Below are 12,534 nucleotides of genomic sequence, written 5' to 3' on the forward strand. Positions count from 1 at the left end.
ATGTGTTCTACCTCGGGAACCATTCGGAATAGGGCATACGTCCATATGAAGTTTTTTGTTCAGAATCACTAATACTATACCCTCAAAGCATGTACCTTTCCTCCTGACTCACCCTGCATAAAGAGAAACAACCTCAACTTCCTGTTGCATATGAGACATGACAGAAAATACACTACTAGCCATTAAAATTGCTACACCAAGAAGAAATGCAGATGATAAACGGGTATTCATTGAACAAATATATTATACTAGAACTGACATGTGATTACATTTTCAAGCAATTTGGGTGCGTAGATCCTAAGAAATCAGTACCCAGAATAACAACCTCTGGCCGTAATAACGGCCTTCATACGCCTGGGCATTGAGTCAAACAGAGCTTGGATAACGTGTACAGGTACAGCTGCCCATGCAGCTTCAACACGATACCACAGTCCATCAAGAGTAGCGACTGGCGTATTGTGACGAGCGAGTTGCTCGGCCACCATTGACCAGACGTTTTCAATTGGTGAGAGATCTGGAGAATGTGCTGGCCAGGGCAGTAGTTGAACATTTTCTGTATCCAGAAAGGCCCGTACAGGACCGGAAACATGCGGTCGTGCATTATCCTGCTGAAATTTAGGGTTTCGCAGAGATCGAATGAAGGGTAGAGCAACGGGTTGTAACACATCTAAAATGTAACGTCCACTGTTCAAAGTGCCGTCAATGCGAACAAGAGGTGACCGAGACGTGTAACCAGTGGCATCCCTTACCATCAGGCCGGGTGATACGCCAGTATGACGATGACGAATACACGCTTCCAATGTGCGTTCACCGCTATGTCGCCAGACACGGATGCGACCATCATGATGCTGTAAACAGAACCTGGATTCATCCGAAAAAATGACGTTTTGCCATGCGTGCACCCAGGTTCGTAGTTCAGTACACCATCGCAGGCGCTCCTGTCAGTGATGCAGCATCAAAGGTAACCGCGGCCATAGTCTCCGAGCTGATAGTCCACGCTGCTGCAAACGTCGTCGAACTGTTCGTGCAGATGGTTGTTGTCTTACAAACGTCCCCATCTGTTGACTCAGGGATCGAGACGTGGCTGCACGATCTGTTACAGCCATGCGGATAAGATGCCTGTCATCTCGACTGCTAGTGATACAATGCCGTTGGGATCGAGCACGGCGTTCCGTATTATGCTCCTGAAGCCACCGATTCCATATTCTGATAACAGTCATTGGATCTCGACCATCGCGAGCAGTAATATCGCGATACGATAAACTGCAGTCGCGATAGGCTACAATCCGACCTTTAACAAAGTCGGAAACGTGATGGTACGCATTTCTCCTCCTTACACGAGGCATCACAACAACGTTTCACCAGGCAACGCTGGCCAACTGCTGTTTGTGTATGACAAATCGGTTGGAAATGTTCCTCATGTCAGCACGTTGTAGGTGTCGCCACCGGCGCCAACCTTGTGTGAATGCTCTGAAAAGCTAATCATTTGCGTATCACGGCATCTTCTTCCTGTCAGTTAAATTTCGCGTCTGTAGCACGTCATTTTCGTGGTATAGCAATTTTAATGGCCAGTAGTGTATTTGAGTATAAATTCGACTTCGGTTTGAGGAAAAATCTGTTTCAAAGTTAGTTAAACGAAGACTGTTTCGTAAATAATTAATTCTTCGGGTATATTTTCAGAGTTCCTGCCAATATATTATGAAAAAAATGCAGATGTTCAAGAACTTAACAGTTTCGTGGTCACGACTCAAGAAATTTCTATTACCGTCTACCACATGACGTACCAAATTCCAAGACTAACAAAAGATATCGCCAAAGCTAAACGACAGAAAGATGGTTAGTACGAAAATGCAACAAAAAGTGATGAGTTTTTCCACATTCTTTTCGTGGTTATAATATGCCTCCTTCGCGTGTTTTACCTTTTTCTTCATATAATTTCAGTTGTCGTTTCTTCTCTTATAGTTCTTCTACACTCATTAAATTTGGCATCTTAATTATATTGCTTACACTCGACTGGAGTGTCATAAGCATTTTTCTGTAGTCTTGAAAGTTTAAATTTCCAGTACCGAAAAACAAATAAAGTTTCACTTTCCCCGTTTTTCCACGGGCTCTTAATATGTACTTTGCCTTTAATTTTACATTGTGTGTGTCCTGTGGCTGCCAACCGAAAAAGCACAAGCCTAAAATAGCACTCCATGTCATCTGCAAACATATGCGATTTTAGGATATCAGTTGCGTTGAGTTTTTGTTTATAATCCATCCTTTAAAATATATAATCCGAAAAATCGTGGTGTGTGCCCCGTTTTAGGCTTACTATTGCTGTATATGGCTTGCCTTAAGCTGTGGCTGGTTTTTATTTGCATGTTTTTTGTTTTCTTTGTGTAGTTGGACTGACCTGTGGACATGGGTGATAATTTTGTAAAGCTTTAGTACGGAGAAACCGTATCATGTAGTGAACAAAATCTTATCGTTTTTGAAGCCACATCAGCTCGAATAAAATTCTCCAGTTTTCGATGATGGAGACAGCCGTACAAGAGAATTTTAATCGAATTGGCACTACAGAGATATGTAAACAGGCAGAATACAATGCTGAGGTTGGCAAAGCCTATATAAGACAACAAGTGTCTGGCGCAGATGTTAGATCGGTTACTGCTGTTACAATGGGAGGTTATAGAGTTTAAGTGAGTTTGAACAAGGTGTTATAGTCAGCGCACGAGCAATGGGGACACAGCGTCTCCGGGATAGTTTCAAATTGTATCGAGCAAATGGACGTGCACGCGTATGATGACAATTTCATGAATCCATGTACCCTGCATGTCATCAGGGGACTGTTCAAGTCCGCAGCTCGTGGTCGTGCGGTAGCGTTCTCGCTTCCCACGCGCGGGTTCCCGGGTTCGATTCCCGGCGGGGTCTGGGATTTTCTCTGCCTCGTGATGACTGGGTGTTGTGTGCTCTCCTTAGGTTAGTTAGGTTTCAGTAGTTCTAAGTTCTAGGGGACTGATGACCATAGATGTTAAGTCCCATAGTGCTCAGAGCCATTAGAACCATTCGACTGTTCAAGCTGGTGGAGACTCTGTAATGGTGTGGAGCGTGTGCATGTCATCAGGGGACTGTTCCAGCTGGTGGAGACTCTGTAATGGTGTGGAGCGTGTGCAGTTGGAGTGACATGGAATCCGTGGTAGTCTAGATACGTCCGACGGGTGACACGTACGTAAGCGTCCTGCCTGATTTTCCCGTACGACAATTCACGAGTGTACTGCGACGATCAGGAGTTCGGTAAAAGATCAAATCTCCGATGTCGCCACGGCTTGAAAAACATCTTGCAAGAACGGGACCAACGACGACAGAAGAGAACTGTTAAACGTGACAGAAGTGCAGCCCTTCCGCAGATTGCTGCAGATTTCAATGCTGGGCCATCAGTAAGTGTGTGTGGAAATCATTCAACGAAACATCATCGATATATGCTTTCGGAGGCGAAGGCGCACTCGTGTACCCTTGATGTCTACACGACACAGAGCTTTACGCTTCGCCTGGACCCGTCAGCACCGACATTGGACTGTTGATGACTGGAAACATGTCGCCTGGTCGGACTAATGCGTTTCAAATTGTATTGAGCAAATGGACGTGCACGCGTATGATGACAATTTCGTGAATCCATGTACCCTGCATGTCATCAGGGGACTGTTCAAGCTGGTGGAGACTCCGTAATGGTGTGGACCGTGTGCACTTGGAGTGACATGGAACCCGTGATAGTCTAGATACGTCCTACAGGTGACACGTACGTAAGCATCCTGTCTGATCACCTGCATCCATTCATGTCCATTGTGCATTCCAGCAAAACAATGAGACCCCCTACATGTCCAGATTTGCTACAGAGTGGCTACAGGAACACTCTTCTGAGCTTAAACACTTCCGCTGGCCACCAAAGTCCCCAGACACGAACATTATAGGACATATCTGGGATGCCTTGCAACGTGGTGTTCAGAAGAGATGTCTACCTCCTAGTACTCTTACGGATTTATGAACAGTTCTGCAGGATTCATGGTGTCATTTCCCTCCAACACTATTTCAGACATTAGTCGTCCTCATGCCACGTCGTGTTGCGCACTTCTTCGTGCTCGTGAGGGCTCTACACTATATTAGGCATGTGACCCAGTTCCTTTGACTCTTCAGTGTCCGATGAAGCGTACCTTCTAAGACACACACATACATTCATACAATATATATACATATACAGGGTGGTCCATTGATCGTGACCGGACCAAATATCTCACGAAATAAGCATCAAACGAAAGAACTACAAAGAACGAAACTCGTCTAGCTTGAAGGAGCAAACCAGATGGCGTTATGGTTAGCCCGCTAGATGGCGCTGCCATAGGTCAAACGGATATCAATTGCGTTTTTTTTTAAATAGCAACCCCTGTTTTTTATTACATATTCGTGTAGTACGTAAACAAATATGAATGTTTTAGTTGGACCACTTTTTTCGCTTTGTGATAGATGGCGCTGTAATTGTCACAAACGTATAAGTACATGGTATCACGTAACATTCCGCAAGTGCGGACGGTATTTGCTTCGTGATACATTACCCCTGTTACAGTGGACCGATTACCAATTGCGGAAAAGGTCGATATCGTGTTGATGTATGGCTATTATGATCAAAATGCCCACCGGGTGTGTGCTATGTATGCTGCTCTGTATTCTGGTCGACATCATCCAAGTGTCGGGACCGTTCTCCGAATGGTTACGTTATTTAAGGAAACAGGAAGTATTCAGCCACACGTTTAACGTCAACCACGACCTGCAACAAATTATGATGCCCAAGTAAGTGTTTTACCTGCTGTTGCGGCTAATCCTCACATCAGTAGCAGACAAATTGCGCGAGGATCGGGAACCTCAAAAATGTCGGTGTTGAGAATGCTACATCAACATCGATTGCACCCGTACCATATTTCTATGGACCAGGAATTACATGGCGACGACTTTTAACGTCGTGTACAGTTCTGTCACTGGGCACAAGAGAAAGTATGGGACGATGACATTTTTTGCACGCGTTCTATTTAGCAACGAAGCGTCATTCACCAACAGTGGTAACGTAAACCGGCATAATATGCAGTATTGGGCAACGAAAAATCCACGATGGCTGCAACAAGTGGAACATCAGCGACCTTGGCGGGTTAATGTATGGTGCGGCACTATGGGAGGAAGGATAATTGGCCTCCATTTTATCGATGGCAATCTAAATGGTGAAATGTATGCTGATTTTCTACGTAATGTTCTACTGATGTTACTACAAGATGTTTCACTGCATGACAGAATGGCGATGTACTTCCAACATGATGGATGTCCGGCACATAGCTCGCGTGCGGTTGAAGCGGTATTGAATAGCATATTTCATGACAGGTGGATTGTTCGTCGAAGCACCGTACCATGGCCCGCTTGTTCACCGGATCTGATTTCCCCGGATTGCTTTCTGTGGGGAAAGTTGAAGGATATTTGCTATCGTGATCCACCGACAACGCCTGACAACATGCGTCAGCGCATTGACAATGCATGTGCGAACATTACGAAGGCGAACTACTCGCTGTTGAGAAGAATGTCGTTACAGGTATTGCCAAATGCATTGAGGTTGACGGACATAATTTTGAGCATTTATTGCATTAATGTGGTATTTACAGGTAATCACGCTGTAACAGCATGAGTTCTCAGGAATGATAAGTTCTCAAAGGTACATGTATCACATTGGAACAACCGAAATAAATTGTTCAAACGTACCTACGTTCTGTATTTTGATTTGAAAAGCCTACCTGTTACCAACTGTTCGTCTAAAATTGTGAGCCATATGTTTGTGACTATTACAACGCCGTCTATCACAAAGCGAAAAAAGTAGTGCAACTAAAACATTCGTATTTCTTTCCGTACTGCACGAATGTGTAATAAAAAATGGGGGTTCCCATTTTAAAAAAACGCAGTTGATATCCGTTTGACCTATGGCAGCGCCATCTAGCGGGCCAACCATAGCGCTATCTGGTTTCCCTCTTCAAGCTAGACAAGTTTCGTTCTTTGCAGTTTTTTCGTTTGACGCTTATTTCGATAGATATTTGGCCCGGTCACGATCAATGGACAAGGTAAGGAACAGAAAAGGGCCTATAACACTACCTTGGGGAACGCCAGAAATCACTTGTCTTTTACTCGATGACTTTACGTCAGTTACTGCGAACTGTGACCTCTCTGACAGGAAATCACGATTCCAGTCTTATAACTGAGGCTTATTTCGTGAGATATTTGGCCCAGTGACGATTAATGGAGCACCTTCTATAATCAGAAAAATATAAGGAAAAATCCCAGTAAGGATGCCACAACTTTGGTGAAACATATTTGGGTATTAAAACAAAACAAAATTGTGTACTTGGAAGAAAATGTCCCCATCCTTAATTCATGTTATTTTCGGCAAACACGGTAACTGAGCGTCCCTCCTGGATATCTGCCCCCCCCCCCCCAAGTTCTGTAAGTCCCTCCAGATCCTTGAGCTTCATGCACCCCGCCTCACCTTCCGTATACGCCTCTCATCCCCCACGCAGATCCTCTATGACCTGATTCCTTTCCCCCATCTGCTCCTATTCATCGAACATGTCCGCATACTCTACACCTCCCACCGCCTTGATCCCCCTCACCCTCTGGTTGCTCCTCTCCTCTCCCATCCCCGCCCCCTGCCACGTCTTCACTGTTGTGTCCCACCTACCCTCCATCTCTACACCCTTCATCAACTTTCCCAAGGTGGCTTCCATCAACTCCCCCTCCTGGATGATGCCCTCTTTCCCTTCATTTATCCCTTCTATCAACTCTGATCCTCACCCCCCCCCTCCTTTCTTCCGTCCCTTCCTGGGCTCCCTCTCCCCAGCCTTCCATCCTCTTTTTTCTCCGCCTACAATCTCTCTGCCCCCCTTCTCTCCACCGAGTGCTTTTGCATTTCCCTCCTCTGCCTTTTCCCATTCCCTCTCGCGTCTGCCCTGCCCCCCCCCCCCTCTATGAGTCCTCTACCTCCTTTGGTTCCCCTCCCCCTTTCGTTTTTCCTCTCCTTGTTTTCCCCCTCATCTGTCCAGGTCACCCTCCCCCCCCCCCCCCAAAATGCCCTTGGCTATGGTGTGTCATCTTTGTGCCGACATTTTAGTGCAGTGTTGACAGTGAGTGTTCAGTGTTGTGTCTTTTCCGAAGTGTTGTGAACGGAAATCATACTGTCGCTGGATGTGATTTTCATATCTCTTGCGAACAGGAACCAGACTGTCGCCATGTTTTTTAATTGTCTGCCCAATATTTTACCTGTCTGCTTCCTGTGTATTTTATTGGCATTGCCAACCCTATGTTTTATGTTTTAACTTCCTACAATTTTCGGCCGTTTTACAATTTAAGTCACCGTTTTATCGCCTGCTTTTATTGTTTCTTATCTTCTTCTCACGTTTTAAAAAGTCTGTAGGCTGAAGAGCAGCGTACTAAGCTGCTGCCATCCCGCCCCCTTAGGGGGAATCGAAATTCGATAAAGGAAAAAAACACGGTAACTGAGCTCAAGATTCCAATATGGTGGTGGGGTTGGGGTTGATTTCGGGGAAGAGAGCAAACTGCGAGATCATCGGTCTCATCAGATTAGACAAGGATGGGGAAGGAAGTCGGCCGTGCCCTTTCAAAGGAACCATCCCGGCATTTGCCTGAAGCGATTTAGGGAAATCACGGAAAATCTAAATCAGGATGGCCGGACGCGGGATTGAACCGTCGTCCTCCCGAATGCGAGTCCAGTGTGCTAACCACTGAGCTACTTCGCTCGGTCAATATGGTGGTGTCCTCGCAGTTGGTGTGTGAGTTTTGTTGCTGGTACCCGCTGTTTTGGAGCCACAGCCGCTTAGAGGCAGTAGCTGAAGGTCAGGCTGGCGGTTCGTTAACTCTGTTGCGCACGTGTCGGTCCGGCCGGAGGCGGCGCCGCGAGGCGAGACAAAGGCGCTCTGCGGCCGGCGCCCGTGGATGAGGCCGGGCCGGCCGCTCGCCCGCTGGGCCGCTCCCCTCGCCTTGCTGTCCGGTCCGGTCCTCGCCGTGGTGGGTGCGGCCGGGGCCCGCGCCTCAGCGCGGCGGCGCCACCGCGGCCTCAGTGCCGCCTTTATTTGAGCAGTGACTGTGCCTGCCTGCCTGCCTGCCGTGTGTCAACAGCCGCGCGAGCTGAGCTCGGCTGCCCGCTGCTGCTACCTGCGTAGCCCGAGGCGCAGCCGCCGCGAGATAAGGCCGCGTGGGAGTGCGGCGCCGTTAACTCGTCTGCACCCGTCCTACAAACACACAGTAAGCTCACACCGACACAAACATTTAGTCAGCTCCGTCCTGCCAGAGTGTTACACCACCACCAGCATCGGTAACAGATGTGCCATAGGCAGAATGAGATTTTCACTCTGCAGCGGAGTGTGCGCTGTTAAGAAACTTCCTGGCAGATTAAAACTGTGTGCCGGACCGAGACTCGAACTAGGGGGCTTTGCCTTTCGCGGGCAAGTGCTCTACCAGCTGAGCTACCCAAGCACGACTCACGCCCCGTCCTCACGGCTTTACTTCTGCCAGTACCTCGTCTCCGCAGGGTTCGCAGGAGAGCTTCTGTAAAGTTTGGAAAGTAGGAGACGAGGTACTGGCAGAAGTAAAGCTGTGAGGACGGGGCGTGAGTCGTGCATGGGTAGTTCAGATGATAGAGCACTTGCCCGCGAAAGACAAAGCTCCCGAGTTCGAGTCTCGGTCGGGCACACAGTTTTAATTTGCCAGTAAGTTTTTTAACAGATGAGCCATAGATGGACACACCGAGCGACGTGGCGCGGTGGTTAGCACCCTGGACTCGCATTCGGGAGGACGACGGTCCAAAGACCCGTGCGGCCAACCGTCATTTCCTTAAATCGCTTCAGCCAAATGCCGGGATGGTTCCTTTGACAGGGCACGGCCGACTTCCTTTCCCAACCTTCCCTAATCCTGTGGAACCGATGACCTAGCTGTTTGGTCCTCTGCCCTCAAATCAACCAACCAACCAACCATAGATGGACACACTTCACTATGCATCATCAACAGTAACGGCAGGCAAACTCTGCAGGCAACCATATGGTGCAGGTGGAGGATACCTTCTACATGTACATCTACATACATACTTCGCAATCCACCAAACGGTGCGTGTCAGAGGGTACCTCGTACCACAACTAGCATCTTCTCTCCCTATTCCACTCCCAAACAGAACGAGGGAAAAATGACTGCCTATATGCCTCTGTACGAGCCCTAATCTCTCTTATCTTATCTTTGTGGTCTTTCCGCGAGATATAAGTTGGCGGCAGTAAAATTGTACTGCAGTCAGCCTCAAATGCTGGTTCTCTAAATTTCCTCAGTAGCGACTCACGAAAAGAACGCCTCCTTTCCTCCAGACACTCCCACCCGTGTTCCTGAAGCATTTCCGTAACACTCGCGTGATGATCAAACCTACCAGTAACAAATCTAGCAGCCCGCGTCTGAATTGCTTCTATGTCCTCCCTCTGACCTGATAGGGATCCCAAACGCTCGAGCAGTACTCAAAATTAGGTCGTATTAGTGTTTTATTAGCGGTTTCCTTTACTGATGAACCACATCTTCCCAAAATTCTACCAATGAACCGAAGACGACTATCCGCCTTCCCCACAACTGCCATTACATGCTTGTCCCACTTCATATCGCTCTGCATTGTTACGCCCAAATATTTAATCGACGTGACTGTGTGAAGCGCTACACTACTAATGGAGGACAACCTGCTGGGTTCTATTACTTAAGAAGGTTCGAGCCACTCACATATTTGGGAACCGATCACATATGTTCGTACCTTAGTTAGGAGTCTGCAGTGGGGCATCGAGTCAAACGCTTTCCGGAAGTCAAGGAACATGGCATCCATGTGATACCCTTCATCCATGGTTCGCAAGATACCATGTGAAAAAAGGGCTAGTTGCGTTTCGCAGGAGCAATGCTTTCTAAAGCCGTGCTGATGCATGGACAGCAACTTATCTGTCTCAAGGAAATTCATTATATTCGAACTGAGAATATGTTCGAGAATCCTGCAACAAACCGATGTTAAGGATATTGGTCTGTAATTTTGAGGATCGGTCCTTCTACCCCTCTTATATACAGCGTCACCTGCGCTATTTTCCAGTCGCTCGGGACCTTACGTTGGGCAAGAGATTCGCGATAAATGCAAGCTAAGTAAGGAGCCAATGCAGTAGAGTACTCTCTGTAAAACCGAATTGAAATCCCATCAGAACCTGGCGATTTATTTATTTTCAACCCATTCAGCTGCTTCACAACCGCAAGGATGTCTATCACTATGTCCTCCGTACGGGAATCTGTACGAGACTCAAACGGCCCTATGTTTGTACGATCCTCCTGCTTGAAAGATTTCTCAAATGCTAAATTTAAAATTTCAGCTTTCTTTTTGATGTCTTCCGTTGCCAGGCCAGACTGATCAGTGAGTGACTGGATGGAAGCCTTCGTCCCGCTTACCGATTTTACGTAAGACCAGAATTTCCTTGGGTTTTCAGCAAGAATTTTTGCTAAGGTATGACGGTGGTAGTGGTTGAATGCTTCGCGCATCGCTCTTTTTACAGCTGCACCAATCTCTACTAACTTTTGCCTGTCCTCATTCTCCCGATGTTTCTTGTACCGCGAGTGCAACTGCCTTTGCTTCCTGAGCATTCTCCGAATTGCGCTGTTAAACCACGGTGGATCTTTTCCGTCCGTAACCCTCTTTTTCTGCACCTTGTACCACTACTGGTCATTTTATATCCTGCTTCACATGAAAACTGAGGGAAGGAAAAACAACTGTCTGTATGCCTCTGTATGAGCCCTAATTACCTTGTCCTCACGGCCTTATGCGAAATGTATGTCGACATAACCGCAAATGTCGGTTCTGTAAACGTTCTCAACTGAGTTGCCAGAAAAGGACGTCGTCTCCCCTCCACAGATTACCATTTGAGTTCCAAGCGTTTCTGTGATGCTCACGTGTTGTTCCAACCTGCCGGTAATGAATATGGCAGCTCGCTCTGAATTTCTGTGATGTTTTCCTTTAATTCGACCTGCTGGCGATCCCAAGTGCTTGGACAGTACTTGCGAAAGGGTCGGACTAGTGTTCTATACACCGTCTCCTTTATTCACGGGCTACACATTCTTCCCTCTACTCTGTTACCTACTCGAGTTCGCTTTCGGCTCTTGTTAACTTCACGCTACCTGCCACATTCCCGATGGCTGTGACCCTTCACCACCTTGGCTTCCTGAGCGTCCTGTGTTCACCTTGGCCTTCATTCGCTTGCTGAGGACACTACTCCTGCCTCGCTCTGTCGGCTGCAGTTTCACGACTTTCGCACGAAACTTCGCGACAGTAACTTTGTTTAGACTGATAGCTCTCGGAGAGTCCGTGTTGTCGAGTTTGCCTTTGTCATTGGTACCGACGTTTTTCGGAACCGGCTTCCGGGACGCTGCTGAATATTTACAGCAGAGTTCTTCGTCCTCTATCAGGCCACGCAGTACATCCGGCGACATAGGCTTTTTAATTGCGTCATCTACTCCGACTCTCTCAGTGCCCTTCAAAGCCCCTGTGTACTGTACACCATCCATCCCTTAGTGCAACGCATTCAAGAAAGCTCTCACTTGCTTATTCTTGATGGAGTCATTGTGATGTTTATGTGGGTTCGTGGTCACGTCGGTCTGAGATGAAACGAGGCCGCTAACGCTGCTGCCAGGGCTGCAGTCCTCGTACCTCAGCTTGCTAGTTCTTACATTCCCTCCGATGACCTCTGTGTTGCCGCCTGTCAGCAGGTGGTGTGCCACTTTGGCATCACCACTGGTCCTCCTTTCATGAGAACAAGCTCCGAGCTATTAAGCCCCTCCCAGCGGCTTGGACGACCTGCTCTAGGCCCTCTCGCCTTGAGATCATTTTAGCTAGTTTGCATATCGGTACTCTTCCTTTTAGCCATCGCCATTTATTAAGCGGTGCTCCTCCACCACTTTGTGCTCATTGCCCTTAACGTTTGACGGTCCACCATTTCCTGATGGAGTGTCCTTTCTTCCAACCACTTACGTTCTGCTTTGTGTTTGCCGTCTGAGTTACCGGCCATTTTAGCGAACGATTAGCAGCCTGTCGACAGCGTTTTACTTTTTAGTAGGCCGTTGTGACCGAGCGGTTCTAGGCGCTTCAGTCCGGAACCGCGCGACCGCTACGTCGCAGATTCGAATCCTGCCTCGGGCATGTATGTGTGTGATGTCCTTAGGTTAGTTAGGTTTAAGTAGTTCTAAGTTCTAGTGGACTGATGACCTCAGATGTTAAGTCCCACAGTGCTCAGAGGCATTTGAACAATTTTTGAACCTCCGTTTCTCTATGGCGTATTTTATAGACCTTTCTCCACGTCCTTGTTTTCAGCTGTCTTCTCTTCCGTTGACTGGGATTAACGTGTTGTCGATTTTAACTCCTCTTTTTGTCTTCGTGTTCTACAGTCCTGACATGGGCGCGTATGA

Source organism: Schistocerca piceifrons, chromosome 1 (genome assembly GCF_021461385.2).
Source record: "Schistocerca piceifrons isolate TAMUIC-IGC-003096 chromosome 1, iqSchPice1.1, whole genome shotgun sequence".
In the NCBI taxonomy this organism is placed as follows: Eukaryota; Metazoa; Arthropoda; class Insecta; order Orthoptera; family Acrididae; genus Schistocerca; species Schistocerca piceifrons.